The sequence below is a fragment of the Schistocerca gregaria genome, chromosome 2 (assembly GCF_023897955.1).
Source record: "Schistocerca gregaria isolate iqSchGreg1 chromosome 2, iqSchGreg1.2, whole genome shotgun sequence".
Classification (NCBI taxonomy): Eukaryota; Metazoa; Arthropoda; class Insecta; order Orthoptera; family Acrididae; genus Schistocerca; species Schistocerca gregaria.
Genome location: NC_064921.1, coordinates 545,314,632 through 545,331,487, shown reverse-complemented (window position 1 = coordinate 545,331,487; position 16,856 = coordinate 545,314,632).

The following is a 16,856-nucleotide window of genomic DNA, read 5'->3' as shown; positions in this document are numbered from 1 at the left end:
AATCACTTCAAAGTTGTTTTCACGAAGAAACTGTTGCTTAACGTTAGATCGATGTGCGGATGCGTTGTCTTGGTGAAACAGCACACGCGCAGCCCTTCCCGGACGTTTTTGTTGCAATGCAGGAAGGAATTTATTCTCCAAAACATTTTCGTAGGATGCACCTGTTAGCGTAGTGCTCTTTGGAACGCAATGGGTAAGGATTACGTCCTCGCGCTCCTTTTTTTTTTTTTTTTTTTTTTTTTTTTTTGTGGCGGTGAATCTGTGTGCTTCCATTGAGCTGACTGGCGCTTTGTTTCTGGATTGAAAAATGGCATCCACGTCTCATCCATTGTGACAATCGACGAAAAGAAAGTCTCATTCATACTGTCGTTGTGCGTCAACATTGCTTGGAAACATGCCACACGGGCAGCCATGTGGTTGTCCATAAGCATTCGTGGCACCCACCTGGATGACACTTTTCGCATTTTCAGGTCGTCATGTAGGATTGTGTGCGCAGAACCCACAGAAATGCCAACTCTGGGGCGATCTGTTCAACATTCATTCGGCGATCCCCCAAAACAATTCTCTCCACTTTCTCGATCATGTTGTCAGACCGGCTTGTGCGAGCCCGAGGTTGTTTCGGTTTGTTGTCACACGATATTCTGCCTTCATTAAACTGTCGCACCCACGAACGCACTTTCGACACATCCATAACTCCATCACCACATGTCTCCCTCAACTGTCGATGAATTTCAATTGGTTTCACATCACGCACATTCAGAAAACGAACGATTGCAAGCTGTTCAAGTAAGGAAAACGTCGACATTTTAAGTATTTAAAACAGTTCTCATTCTCGCCGCTGGCGGTAAAATTCCATCTACTGTATGTTGCTGCCATCTCTGCGACGTATTGACAATGAACGCGGCCTCATTTTAAAACAATGCACATGTTTCTATCTCTTTCCAGTACGGAGAAAAAAAATCGGAGGCCTTAGAACTTGAATGCACCACGTACATGCTGTAACGGTCGTGAGCGTTAGTTACCTTTAGATGTGGTGAGCAGATGTTAGTCAAGAATCCCTTTAAGGCGATGTTGTTGTCGTTGTGGTCTTCAGTCCTGAGACTGATTTGATGCACCTCTCCATGCTACTCTATCCTGTGCAAAATTCTTCATCTCCCAGTACCTACTGCAGCCTACATCCTTTTGAATCTGCTTAGTGTTGTCATCTCATGGTCTCCCTCTACGATTTTTACCCTCCACGCTGCCCTCCAATACTAAATTGGTGATCCCTTGATGCCTCAGAACATGTCCTACCAAGCGATCCCTTCTTTTGGTCAAGTTGTGCCACAAACTTCTCTTCTCCCTAATCCTATTCAATACTTCCTGATTAGTTATGTGATCTACCCACCTAATCTTCAGCATTCTTCTGTAGCACCACATTTCAGAAGCTTCGATTCTCTTCTTGTCCAAACTATTTATCGTCCATGTTTCACTTCGATACATGGCTACACTCCATACAAATACTTCCAGAAACGACTTCCTGACACTTAAATCTATACTCGATGTTAACAAATTTCTCTTCTTCAGAAACGCTTTGCTTGCCATTGCCAGTCTACATTTTCTATCCTCTCTAGTTCAACCATCATCAAACTATTTTGCTCCCCAAATAGCAAAACTCCTTTACTAATTTAAGTGTCTCATTTCCTAATCTAATACCCTCAACATCACCCGACTTAATTCGACTACATTCCATTACCCTAGTTTTGCTTTTGTTGATGTTCATCTTATATCCTCTTTTCAAGACACTATCCATTCCGTTCAACTGCTCTTCCAAGTCCTTTGCTGTCTCTGACAGAATTACAATGTCATCGGTGAACCTCAAAATTTTTATTTCTTCTCCATGGATTTTAATACCTACTTCGAATTTTTCTTTTGTTTCCTTCACTGCTTGCTCGATATACAGATTGAATAACATCGGGGAGAGACTACAACCCTGTCTCACTCCCTTCCCAACCACTGCTTTCCTTTAATGTCCCTCGACTCTTATAACTGCCATCTGGTTTCTGTACAAATTGTAAATAGCCTTTCGCACCCTGTATTTTACCCCTGCCACCTTCAGAATTTGAAAGAGTATTCCAGTCAACACTATCAAAAGCTTTCTCTAAGTCTACAAATGCTAGAAACGTAGGTTTGCCCTTCTTTAATGTAGCTTCTAAGATAAGTAGTAAGGTCAGTATTGCCTCACGTGTTCCAACATTTCTAAGGAATCCAAACTGATCTTCACCGAGGTCGGATTCTACTACTTTTTCCATTCGTCTGTAAAGAATTCGCGTTAGTATTTTGCAGCTGTGACTTATTAAACTGATTGTTCGGTAATTTTCACATCTGTCAACACCTGCTTTCTTTGGGATTGGAATTATTATGTTCTTATTGAAGTCTGAAGGTATTTCGCGTGTCTCATACATCTTGCTCACCAGATGGTAGAGTTTTGTCAGGACTGGCTCTCCCGAGGCCGTCAGTAGCTCCAATGGAATGTTGTCTACTCCAGGGGCCTTGTTTCGACTCAGGTCTTTCAGTGCTCTGTCAAACTCTAAACGCAGTATCATATGTCCCAATTCTTCCTCATCTACAACATCTTCTATTTCCATAATATTGTCCTCAGGTACATCGCTCTTGTATAAACCCTCTATATACTCCTTCCACCTTTCTGCTTTCCCTTCTTTGCTTAGAACTAGGTTGATACAAGTGGTTCTCTTATCTCCAAAGGTCTCTTTAATTTTCCTGTAGGCAGTATCTATCTTACCCCTAGTGAGATAAGCCTCTACATCCTTACATTTGTCCTCTAGCCATCCCTGCTTAGCCATTTTGCACTTCCTGTCGATCTCATTTTTGAGACGTCTGTATTCCTTTTTGTCTGCTTCATTTATTGCATTTTTATGTTTTCTCCTTTCATCAATTAAATTCAATATTTCTTCTGTTACCCAAGGATTTCTACTAGCCCTCGTCTTTTTACCTACTTGATCCTCTGCTGCCTTCACTACTTCATCCCTTAAAGCTACCCATTCTTCTTCTACTGTATTTCTTTCCCCCATACCTGTCAGTTGCTCCCTTATGCTCTCCCTGAAACTCTGTACAACCTCTGGTTCTTTTAGTTTATCCATGTCCCATCTCCTTAAATTCCCACCTTTTTGCAGTTTCTTCAGTTTTAATCTACAGGTCTTAACCAATAGATTGTGGTCATGGTCCACATCTGACCCTGGAAATGTCTTACAATTTAAGACCTGGTTCCTAAATCTCTGTCTTACCATTATATAATCTATCTGAAACCTGTCAGTATCTCCAAGCTTCTTCCATGTATACAGCCTTCTTTTATGATTCTTGAACCAAGTGTTACCTATGATTAAGTTGTGCTCTGTGCAAAATTCTACCAGGCGGCTTCCTCTTTCATTTCTTTGCCCCAGTCCATATTCGCCTACTATGTTTCCTTCTCTCCCTTTTCGTACTACCGTATTCCAGTCACCCATGACTATTAAATTTTCGTCTCCCTTCACTATCTGAACAATTTCTTTTATTTCATCGTACATTTCTTCAATTTCTTCATCATCTGCAGAGCTAGTTGGCATATAAACTTGTACTACTGTAGTAGCTGTGGGCTTCGTATCTATCTTGGCCACAATAATGCGTTCACTATGCTGTTTGTAGTAGCTTACCCACATTCCTATTTTCCTATTCATTATTAAACCTTCTCCTGCATTACCCCTATTTGATTTTGTGTTTATAACCCTGTAGTCACCTGACCAGAAATCTTGTTCCTCCTGCCACCGAACTTCACTAATCCCCACTATATCTAACTTTAACCTATCCATTTCCCTTTTTAAATTTTCTAACCTACCTGCCCGATTAAGGGATCTGACATTCCACGCTCCGATCCGTAGAACGCCAGTTTTCTTTCTCCTGATAACGATATCCTCTTGAGTAGTCCCCACCCGGAGATCCGAAAGGGGAACTATTTTACCTCCGGAATACTTTACCCAAGAGGACGCCATCATCATTTAATCATACAGTAACGCTGCATGCCCTCGGGAAAAATTACAACCGTAGTTTCCCCTTGCTTTCAGCCGTCCGCAGTACCAGCACAGCAAGGCCGTTTTGTTTATTGTTACAAGGCCAGATCAGTCAATCATCCAGACTGTTTCCCCTGCAACTACTGAAAAGGCTTCTGCCCCTCTTCAGGAACCACACGTTTGTCTGACCTCTCAACAGATACCCCTCCGTTGCGGTACGGCTATCTGTATCGCTGAGGGACGCAAGCCCTCCCACCGACGTTTAAGGCGATAATGACACCATTATCAACAACTCATTGAGTTTGAACGATATCATGTAATAGGGCTACGAGAAGCTGGATGTTCCTTCTGCGATGCGACAGAAAGACTTGACAGGAATATAGCGACTGTAGATGAATGCTGGAAGTGGTGGTCACTGGAACGTATGGCAGCAAGAAGACTGGGCTCTGGACGGCCACTTCGAACTACCGAGAGGGAAGACCATCATATCCGACGTATGGCTCTGGCGCATCGGCCTGCATCTGCAGAAGCAATTTGAGCACCAGTTGCCATCACAGTCATACAACGAACTGTTACATATCAGTTACTTGGAGAACAGCTTCGAGCTAGACGCCCTGTAGCGTGCATTCCACTGACCCCTCACCATTTCCATTTGCGACTTCAATCATGTTAAGCAAGAGCTCATTGGACGATGGTATGGAGGTGTGTTGAGTTTTCTGATGAGAGCAGCTTCTGCCACGGCACCAGATTCCTGTGTGTTTGTAAGGAGGAGGCCAGACGAGCGCTTGCAACTAACCTGTATGCGGCCTGGATACACAAGACCTACACTTGCAGCTGTGATCTGGGGCGCGATTTTGAATGACAGCAGGAGCACACTCGTGGGTGTCCCACGCACCCTAACTGCAAATTTGTACGTCTGTTTCGTCATTCGACCTGTTGTTCTGCCATTCTACATTTATATCTGCGTAGATACTCTGCAAGCCAACGAACTTTGCTAGGCAGATTATATCTTGTTCCACTACTAGTTATTTCCTTTCCTGTTCCACTCGCAGGTAGAGCTAGGGAAAAAAGACTATTTATATGCTTCCGGATGAGCCCTAGTTTCTCGTACCTTATCTTCGTGGTCCTTCCGGCAATGTATGTTGTCGGAAGTAAAATAGATTGGCAGTCAGCTTCAAACGCTGGGTTTCTAAATTTTCTCAACAGTGTTTCTCTAAAAGAGTGTCACCTTCCCTCCAGTGATTCCCATTTGAGTTCCTGAAGCATCTCCGTAATACTTACGTGTTGTTAGAATATACCGGTAACTAATCTAGCAGTCCGCCTCTGAATTGCTTCCATGTCTTCCTCCTATCCGATCTAGTAGGGATCGCAAACACTCAATCAGTACTGAAGAAAAGGTCGCACCAGTGTCCTATATGCGGTATCCTTTACAGGTGAACCACTCTTTCCTAATAAACCGAAGTCGAGCATTCGTCTTCGCTACCACGGTCCTCACATGCGCATTGCATTTCATATCGCTTTGCAGAGTTACGGCGATATATTTAAACGACTTGACTGTGCCAAGCAGGACGCTACTAATACTGTATCCGAACATTATAGGTTTGTTGTTCCTACTCATCGGTATTAACGTACATTTTTCCACATTTAGAGCTAGCTGCCATTCATCACACTAACTAGATATTTTGTCTAAGTCGCCTTGTATCTTCCTACAGTCACTCAACGTCGACACCTTACTGTACACAACAGAATCATAAGCAAACAACCGCAGATTGCTGCCCATCCTGTCCTCCAAATCATTTATGTATGTAGAGAACAATAGCGGTCCTATTACACTTGCCTGGGGCGCTCCTGACGACACCCTTGTCTCTGAAAAACACTCGCCGTCGATGACAGCATGTGGGTTCTATTACTCAAGAGCCGCTCACACATTTGTGAACTCCATATGCTCGTAGCTTCGTTAACAGCCTGTAATGGGGCGCCGTGTCAAATGCTTTCCGAAAATCTAGAAGTATGGAATGTGCTTGTTGCTCTTCATCCATTGTTCGCAGTATACGTTACGAGAAAAGGGCAACCTGCGTTCCACACGAGTGATGCTTCTAAAACCATGCTGATTCGTGTACATCATCTTCTCAGCCTCAAGGAAGTTTATTATACTGGAATTGAGGATCAAGGATTCTGTAGCAAATTGACGTTAGGGATATTGGTTTATAGTGTCGCGGGACCATATTTTTACCCTTCTTACATACTGGAGTCAGCTGTGCCTTCTTCCAGTCACTTGAGACTTCGTGCTGGGACAGAGATTCACGATAAATACAGGTTAGGTAAGGGGCCAATGCCGTAGAGTACTTTTTATAAAACCGAACTGGAATTCCATCTGCACCAGGTAACTTACTTGTTTTCAGATCTTTCATTTGTTTCTCTTCACCAGGGATGTTGATTACCGTGGGATTCATACGAGAGTCTGACCAAAGGTCAACTGACGGTTTGTTTGTGCGATTCTCCTGTGTGAACGATTTGTTGAACATGAAATTTAAATCTTTGGCTTTCGTTTTGCTATTTGTACTGCCATACCAGACTGGTCAGCAAGGGACTGAATGGACACCTTCGACCCGCTTAGCGATTTTACATAGGACAATAATTTTCTCGAGTTCTCTGCTACATCTTTTGCTGAGGTGTGACGGTGGTAGTTGTATATTTCACGCATAGATCTTTTCACAGACGCACGAATCTCTACTAACCTTTGCGTGTTGTCATTTGTGCGTTTCCTTTTGAATCGAGAGTGCTGCAGTCTCTGCTTCTTCAGCTATTCTATCGCTTGAGTCTTGCCCCGCAGTTATGCAGATCAGCCATCGTTAATCGGATTTGGCATGTTAATGGTTAAGGGGTGGCCGTATGCCCTTCCTGCCGCCATCCTATACCCCCAGGATGGAATTAGTGTACCCCAACTGTCTGCGTCGAGTGTAATCCATGGAATAGTGCGAAAGTGTCAGATGTCTGAGAGCCCTCAGCATCATCCGAATTTCATTATTAAACCACGGTGGGTCTTTTCCATCCTTCATCCACCTACTAGGCACATAACTCTTCAAACCACGATTTACAGTCTGCTTAAATTTGCCCGTAATTCCTGTACACCTACGTTACTGGCACTGAGTGGTGTCAATTCGCTGTCTAAGTGAGATGCTAACAACTGCTTATCTGCTCTGTCTAGCTAACATACTCTCCTAGCTTTCTTGACTGATTTATTAACTATCGTAATCACAGTTACTATAATGACATCATTATCGCTAATCCCCTCTCTGTAGTGTCATTGTCCTAAGATCCGGCCGATTTGTAGTTAATGTCTAAGATATTTCCATTGCGTACTGGCTGCCGTGCTAGCTGCTCAAGACAGTTTTCAGAAAACGTGTGCAAAAGCATTTCGCATGACTGTTTATCTGTACCCCCAGCAGTATATCCCAGTCTATACTCAGTAATACTGCATTCCGTCGGTACTTTCCAACGGGATAACGGTCGCCCAAATACCGCTATTGTAAGCCAATATGCTGTACAGAATGTCGGCACGTTGTCTCGGCCTGCTCGATCACCACATCTGTCTCCAGCACATTTGGGACATCATCGGACAATAACATCCACAACCAGCACGGTTATCCCTGCGCTGACCGACCAAGTGCAGTAGGCATGGAACTCTATCCCACAAACTGACATGCGGCACCTTTTCGACACAATGCATGCACGTCTGCATGCTTGCACTCAACACTGTAGTGGTTATACTGCTTATTAATGAACCAGCATTCACTTTTTTAGTAATTCATCTCACGCATGCATTCACTTGTGATCTTGCAATATTATTCACTTGAGTACTTTACCTAACAAATGTATTTCCAAAATTTCATTGATCTACATAATTATTTTTTGGTTTCGCGAGTTTTTCCGTCAGTGTAGTAATCAACAGGATGTCTAACGCTAATCTCCCACTGCTACGGTCGCAGGTTCGAATCCTGCCTCGAGCGTGGATGTGTGTGTTGTCCTTAGGTTAGTTAGGTTTAAGTAGTTCTAAGTTCTAGGGGACTGATGACCACAGCTGTTAAGTGCCATAGTGCTCAGAGCCATTTGAACCATTTGAATCAGCTAATCTCCCAAAGTGAAATATGGAAAGGGAATTCAAGTTCAAGGAGGAAAAATAAAAGTGTTGAGGTGTGCCGATGACAGGGTCATTGTGTCAGAGACGGTAAAGTGCAGGGAAGGTCAGTTGAACGGAATGGGTAGTCTTATAAGATGAATATGAAAGAAAATAAAACAAGATATTAAATCAAGCTATGCTGAAGGAATTGGAGTGGGAATTGATAGTAGATAGTAGATGATTTTTGCTACTTGCGTAGAGAAATAACACAATGACTCAGCAAAGATGATATGAAATGCAGATTCGCGATGTCAAGAAAAGCGTTTCTGATAAAGGAGAAATGTGTTAACATTGAGTATAATAAATATTTCAGTGTTACAAAATATCTGTGAAGGGATTTGCCTGGTGTATAGACTTGCATAGGAGCCAAAAGCGGACGCTAAACTGTTCAGGCAAGAAGAGAATAACAGCTTTTGAAATGCAGTTCTGCAGAAGAATGCAGAGCATTGGATGGACAGTATAGGATAAATAATGAGGAGGCAGTGAATCTAACTAGAGGTAAGGGAAAGCGAAGAGAGCTGTATCAAACCTCTCTTCAGACTGAAGACCAGCAATGATCTGGAAGAAGATTAGCGTTAATGGTTTCATTTAACCCATGCTTTACAGAGACGGAGCTCTCACTCAGTAGCAGACAAACGGCAGTGAAACGAATCGGCGCTGTATTCTCCTCACGTGATTCTGGAAACCGACAGGAAACTGAGGGAAAATGTAATCGGTATAGCTGGACGGAGATTTACACTGTTCTTCTACCGTCCTGTGCCTTAACCACTGTTCTGCAATGCCTTGCTTATTCTTGACATAATCTATGGAAACCTTAGCAAACTTACGTCAACGCTAAACGCCACAACTCATGAATACAAGTCAAGGATTTTTTTTCGCTGCGTTATCTCATTGGGTTTAACACGACATGGATGTAATTAAAATAAAGGATTTATTTGACACTGAAAGTGGTCATCAGACACAGATAATGTTTTGCAAATCTAAACTGGTGCCTGTAAGATTGGTATGAGCTTTTGGTTGCACTTTCAGTCCTCAGACTACAGCCTGTAACGAACCCCAGAAAGAATAATAATGAAGTGGCCCCGACCGAGTCAACACGCAGGACAATATTGTTGAGGTTGTTGGTCCTACAGCGCAACGCACATTGAGCTAGCTTGTGAGACGGGGAGGTGAGACCTGCGGTGGATTAACGACAGTGGGCTGGTATACAGGCCAGCCAGAGTTCGGTTTTTAGGCGGCTTCCCATGCTCGTTGGGGCAATTTCTGGGCTGGACGCAACAGCCTGCCTTAGGAATACGATAAGGAGACAGTTACAATACGATAACAAACAGAACAAGGCTACGATTCACAGACAGAGGGCGCACACGACTTCCGTATATTAACTTAGTTTAACGACTGTTGCGTCAGGAAGAGCATCCGGCCACGAAGTTAAATCATATAGTAAAATTTACCAAATTCTGCAAAAGCGGGCCCTGCTCTAGAAGGGAAAACGCTAGAGAAAGGAGGAAGAAGAAGAAGTGCTCCAGATTCACTGGTCCATTCTGTTGTAAATATATACCAGACGTCGTTTCCAAACGAACGAATTCCATGTACTCTAGCAACAAATTTGGCAACATTTGCCGTACCTATTTACACCGACGAAAACAAATCCAGCTGGCCGCTGTGGCCGAGCGGTTCTAGGCGCTTCAGTCCAGAACGGCGCTGCTGCTAGGTTCGAATCTTTCACCGGGCATGGATGTGTGTGATGTCCTTGGGTTAGTTAGGTTTAGGTAGTTATAACAAAGTCTAGAGGACTAATGACCTCAGATATTAAGTCCCAAAGTGCTCAGAGCCATTTGAACCATTTGAAAACATACCCTAACACCAATAAGTAGTTAATGTATGGTAGAAAAATTTCGGAAATACATTTGTCTAGGTAATAGATTTATATGATTAATGTTGCAAGTTCAAAGGTTAATGTAAGCGTCTGATAATGCTTTGCAAATGTGAAGTGCTGCTACATTAACAACTGGTATAACGGCCAAAATGTTCAATGCAAACATGCAAACTTGCATGCATTGTGGTGTGCATGTGCCAGATGTCAGTTTGTGGACTGGAGTTCCATGCCTCTCGCTCTTGGTCGGTCAATACAGGGACGGTAAACGCTGGTTGTGGATGACGCAGGAGCTGTCGTTCGATAATGTCCTATACAAGCTGGACTGGAGACAGTTCTTGTGCCGAGCAGGTCAAGGCAACATGTCGACACTCTGTAGAGCATGTTGGGTTACAACAACAGAACGTGGGCGAGCATTATCCTGTTGGTTAACGCCCCCTGGAATGCTGTTCATGAACGGCAGCACAACAGGTCGAATCACCAGATGGACGTCAGATTTGCAGCCGGGGTGCGTGGTATGACCACGAGCGTGCTCGTACTGTCGTACGAAATCGCACCCCAGACCGTAACTCAAGTTGTAGGTACATTGTGTCTAGGCTGTAGACAGGTTAGTTTCTGGCACTCACTTGTCCTCTTTCTAACCAACACACGGCCATCACTGGCACCCCATCGAGGCACAACCAGATTTCATCAGGAAACAACTAAAGACCTCCACTCTGCTTCCAATGAGCTCTCGCTTGACGCCCAAATGGCGGTGGTTTGGGGTCGATGGAATGCATGACACACGGCGTCTGGCTCAGAACTGTCCTTGAAGTAACCAATATGTAACAGTCAGTCGTATCAATGCGGTGCCAACTGCTGTTCAGATTGCTGCTGCAGACGCGGTACGATGCGCCACACCCATACACTGAACGGTCTTCCCTCTCAGTATTGTCACGTGGCCGTCCGAACCCAGGTTTTCTAGCGACCATACATTCTCGTAACCATCGCTGCCAGCAGTCATCTACAGCGACTACGTTCCTTTCAAGTCTTACTGCAGTGATGTGAAAGGAACATCCAGCTTCTCGTAGCCCCATTACACGACCTCATTCAAACTCAGTGAGCTGTTGACAATGGCGCTTTCGTCACCTTAAAGGCATTCTTGACCAGTGTCAACTCGCCGTGTCCATTCTCAGAGGTAACTAACGCTCACGACCATTACAGCGTATATTCAGAGCAAATCTGATTCGTATCCTCACGGTGGCGCTACTACAGCCACTTACGCGACTCATGTGAAATTTGAGTGGATGTTATCTTTCAAATGCGGAAAGACGCCTACTAACCTCTAACAACTCCGTCTTGGTGTTGGGATTTTTTCCCGCCAGTGTATATGACGTTTGTTCGCAACAGAAATGACACTAAACATTACTGTCCTCAACAACGTAAGTACTGTATCCTACCCAAGTGTGAAAGTTATGAATGTAATCAGTTTCAAGCAACTGTTCCATAGAAACCTTTGTGTTGTAATCATTGAGTATATTTATACGAAGCGTTACTTTCAGAGTGGCTTTGTAGATCCTCTCGCTGGAGAATGTTGTCAGCTCCCATTGGGCAAAGTATTCCCAGAACTGTTAACGCAGTTTTTTTCCATGACCGACTAGCGTTACCCTGCCCTAGTAAATGAGAATGAAGAATATAGCACAGTCCACAGAGGATTAACATTTTGCTGGTAGTAAATCATTGGTTCGAAATCGAATGCTATAAACAAGTCGATAACAGTGATGAACGGTCTTACAGTGTAGTTCAAAATGGTTAAAATTGCTCTGAGCACTCATGGGACTTAACTTCTGAAGTCACGAGTCCCCTAGAACTTAGAACTACTTAAACCTAACTAACCTATTGACATCACACACATCCATGCCCAAGGCAGGATTCGAACCTGCGAACGTAGCGGGCGCGCGGTTCCAGATTGTAGGTCCTAGAACCGCTCGGTTACAGTGTAGTGTTACATTGTACTTTTATTGATGAATATGCAAAACGAAAGGTGGAACAGAACGCTCATGTTTCGGTGTCTTGCCTGCTTTTCACGAATAGCGGCTAAGCGTCCAGAACCGATTAAAAAAGGCAGGCAATAGTACAATATAATGTCGTTCTCAGAGTTCGTATTCTAGTTCAAGGAAACGTTAATAAACAAATCGGACTGAATTGAAAAAAAAACAGCTTTAACAAATGACATCAAAATAGTGAAAGACACCCATGTATAAGAGCATTCAACAAATATGCTGATACTTCCTTGCACGTTAATACAATGCACCGGAACGGGACTCGAGCCTGGGACCTTTGGCGTTCGCGGGCAAGTAGTCTACCGTCTTAGCTCTCCAAGCGCTATTCAGGGCCCTCCCTAATAGCCTTACGTCCACTAGTACCTCTTCTCCTGCCTACCATACTTGAAGGAGAAGAGGGTCTGTCGGAAGTAAAGCTAAGAGAGCGTGTTGCAGTCTTAGTTGGATAGCTCAACCGGTAAAACACACGCGAGATGCAAAGGTCCGAGTTTCTATTCCTGACCAAGCACCCAGTTTTAATCTGACAGATACTTTTAAATCGGAACACATTTAGCTGCACGGTGAAAATTCTTTCTGGTGTAAGGTATAGCATATTATTCTAATACGAAGATCTCACTTAACAACGGTACGCCTAAAGTTGTCTACACCGAATTATTGTGAGTGTCATGCTCACCTGCCAGCGACAAAAACACACAGTGGACATCCTCCAAATGCTATGTTAGCTGCAGGACTTGTGATGTAGAGGACCTCACAGCTTCACAACGCTTGTGTTGCCGATGTCAGGGCATTGTGACACTACTCTGTAAACAAGAGTTTTGGTGGTATAATACAATGGCGGAAAGAAACCTCAACGCCAAAAAATAATTAATGTGGAGTAATGAAATTTCGAGAATACGTTTGTCTAGGTAACATATTTAAGTGTTTAACATAGCAAGTTCAAAGATTAATGTAGCGCGAGATAAGCCTTTGGAAATGTGAAATGCTGCTACATTTATAATCGGTGTAATGTTGAGTGCAAGATGCAAACTTACATGTGTTGTGTTGCACAAGTGCCGGATGTCAGTTTGAGGGATGAAGTTCCATGCCTGCTGCTAGAGCTGTTGACATTTTTAAAAATATTGGGAATCCGATATATCGATATTTGAAAGTTACCACTATCGGGTCTCTATATATCGACAAAAAGTACGGAAATATCGATGTATCGACAGAAGAAATATAGGCCTACCGGCCAAAAAATTATTGGCTGCACATTGTAAATACACTTTCAGTTTTTGAGCTATATATTTTAGTAGTGACCTACTACTAGGTATTCTGAACATCAACAAGCTAGCAGCTTCTTTATCCCGCTTAGAGCAAGAATTAATAGGAAAACGATGCACGTTCACGCTTGGCGATAACCACTTTACTAGCAATGGTAGCTGCAGCTAAGTGTCACAATGAAAGTTGTCAGATGCGTCAGTCTTTCGGTTTCGTTACATGTCGGATTTGTCTGGAACACTTCATGTCGACTTCCCTGTTTTTTTTTTTCATTTTTGCAAACCTCATCGACCTAGCAGTTGTGCCAAATTGCGTGGTAAAGGTAAACGTTGCCGCTTCTGTTGGTAGCACCGAGCGCCGATTATGGCAACATTCCCCTCACACGCCTCCGCCCACCGCAAAGACCAACCTTCTCATTTAGATTTTTGCTCATCAGTTTCAGCAACTGTTTTTGAAAAACGGCGATGTGAAGAGATAGCACACTAGTTGCGTTAATAACTGTTTTTTAACGCATCTGATGTGCTATTTCTTCACATCGAGCATCTTGTTATTCCATTCACAACACCACCACCACAGTGCAATTGGACTTCTTCTTTGTGCCATTTATACTTATTTCACTCAGTCAAAGAGAGAGACTGAACGTGATGAAAGCTCAAAAAGTAGTTAGACTCCTACATACAGTGAAAGTAAAATTATGTTCAATTACAATTTCGAAACAACAACTTCAAATATTTATCGAAAATTGCCAAAAAATAATATAAAAAATATCGGCACTGGATACTGCCATTTCGATATCGATATATCGGCGAAAAAAATATAGCAAATATATATCGATTATTTTTGCAGTCCCATACCCATTGTTCTTGCCACCGTACATTCTCGAAGTCTTTCTACAACATCGCAGAAGGAACATCCAGCTCATCATAGCCCTATTACACGATCTCGTTCAAACTCAGTGAGATGTTGATAATGTCGTCTTCGTCGCCTTAAAGGCATTCTGACTAATATCAACTCACCACTTTGAAGAGACATCCTCTTTCAGCTGTAGAAACACGTCTGCAAGCCCTTCTTGGTGTTGCGATCTTTTTCTGTCAGTGTATATGAGGTAGCTGTACGAGTGTTAACGCAATGCCAAATAAAAAACAAATGGCCGCATCCAGTGATGCATCACCATCACAGGCGAGACACATCTCACTCTACTATACCGTACAAGATGGATAATTCAGCACATGAGTGTGCAGTATTGTGAGTTAATTAGTTAGTTACGTGTTCCATTGATCAATAGCACGGAAAACCGTTATGATGTGAAACGTGTCTAATAAATAAGACATGCGCACAGGAAACAAGTTTTTTTTTCTTTTTTTGTTTACATTATAGTATTATACCTAGATATTTCTATTATCTATCCCATTCCCTTAAATGGCACAAAATGCATATATTATATTTCCAGATTCATTTACTCATATTCAAGAATTCATCTATGGTATAGAAGGAGCTGTCAAGGAGGTATGATTTCAATTTGTTTTTGAAACTATTACTGCTTTCTGTCAGACATTTTATTTCATCTGGTAATTTATAGCAGCATATTTTACCCCTGTCTGTGCCAAAGATAGGTTAAGTAAAGGATAGTGTAGGTCTTTCTTGTTTCTGGTATTGTAATCATGAATGTCGCTGTTGTTGTTAAACTGATCTATGTTGTTGAGAAAAAATTTCATTACTGAGTAAATGTACTGTGAAGCAGTAGGAAGAATTCCTAACCTTTTAAACAGATGCCTACAAAATGTGCGACTATGAACCCCACACCTTATTCTAACTACTTTCTTTTGAGCAGTGAATACCTTTTGCTTAAGTGTTGAATTGCCACAGAATAATAATCCGTATGACATCAGAGAGTGGAAGTATGCAAAGTATGTTACCTTACTAATTTCTACATCCTCAAAATTGGCAATTATTCTGATTGCAAAAGTTGCTGAACCAAGTCGCTTTAGGAGATCCAATATATGAATTTTCCGATTAAGATTCTCATATATATATACACTGACTTCTTTTGATGTGTTATGTTTATTGAAGGAATTATACTTTTTGCAGCAGAAAATTGGGTGTACTGTGTTTTTTCAAAGTTCAGAGCAAGCCCATTCGCAGAAAACCTATTAATAACTTTTCCAAAGACCTTATTTGTATCATTTTCTGTCGGACTTTCTTTTACTAGAATAATAGTTATGCTTGTATCATCAGCAAACAGTGTCAGTTCAGGATCTTGTTTCACATAAGAAGGGAGGTCATTTACATATATTAAGAATAGGAGGGGACCCATGATTGAAGCTTGAACACCTAATGTAGTTTCACCCCAGTTAGATGAAGTGGCAAACTCCTTTGAATCACTTGAAGCATATAAAGAGAATTTTTGCTTCCTGTTCTGGACATATGACTTAAACCACTCATATGCTACTCCATTTATACAATAGAATTTTAATTTCTCTCACATAGTGTCATGGTTCACACAATCAAATGCTTTGGATAAGTCGCAGAATATTCCTACTGATGACATTTTACTATTTAAAGACTCTATTATGTGGACAATGAAATTGTATATTGCTGTCTCAGTGCAACAGCATTTCTGAAATCCGAACTGTGATTTACTAAATATCCTATCACTGTTGAGATGGCTAGCCACTCTTGAGTACATTACTTTCTGAAAGATTTTTGAAAATGCTCTAAGCAAGGATCGATAGATGTACGCCGTCACTGATTTCGCCACGCCGGCAAATAATACTGATGTGACTACGAAGGCTTTCCCGGCATAATAATTGATAATATTCTTCTCGGGTATGCAGCCGGATCATGACGTCTTCATGACCCAATATTTCCATGGTCCAACTGGCCGCCATCTTCAGGTGAGAGTGCTGGTGCACGATCTCGCCGGAACTGACTTCCCAGCGCAAGCGGCGGCCCCTATATAGGCCGCAGAAGACCCACAACGCGTGCGCGAGAAGGTGCCGTAACCGCCCTCTAGCGCAGTAGACATACCCCGCCGCCAGTGATGGAAAGAGGCGAAATCGAGATATCGCTGTCAAAAATTAAAAAATAAAAATAAATAATTATTTTTTCTATCGTCGGAATAAAAAAAATTATTTATTTTTATTTTTTAATTTTTGACAGCGATATCTCGATTTCGCCTCTTTCCATCACTGGCGGCGGGGTATGTCTACTGCGCTAGAGGGCGGTTACGGCACCTTCTCGCGCACGCGTTGTGGGTCTTCTGCGGCCTATATAGGGGCCGCCGCTTGCGCTGGGAAGTCCCCCCATTCCGAGCTGGGATGCCGCGAGCGAAGAGTGTGCGTACCGATGCGACGGGTGTGGCGGATCGCCGTCCGGCGGAGCTTGCTTCGTCGGCGGCCCCATCCGGCCCCCCACTTACGACGACCACGCGCACGACCACGGACACCGCAGGGACTGCTAGA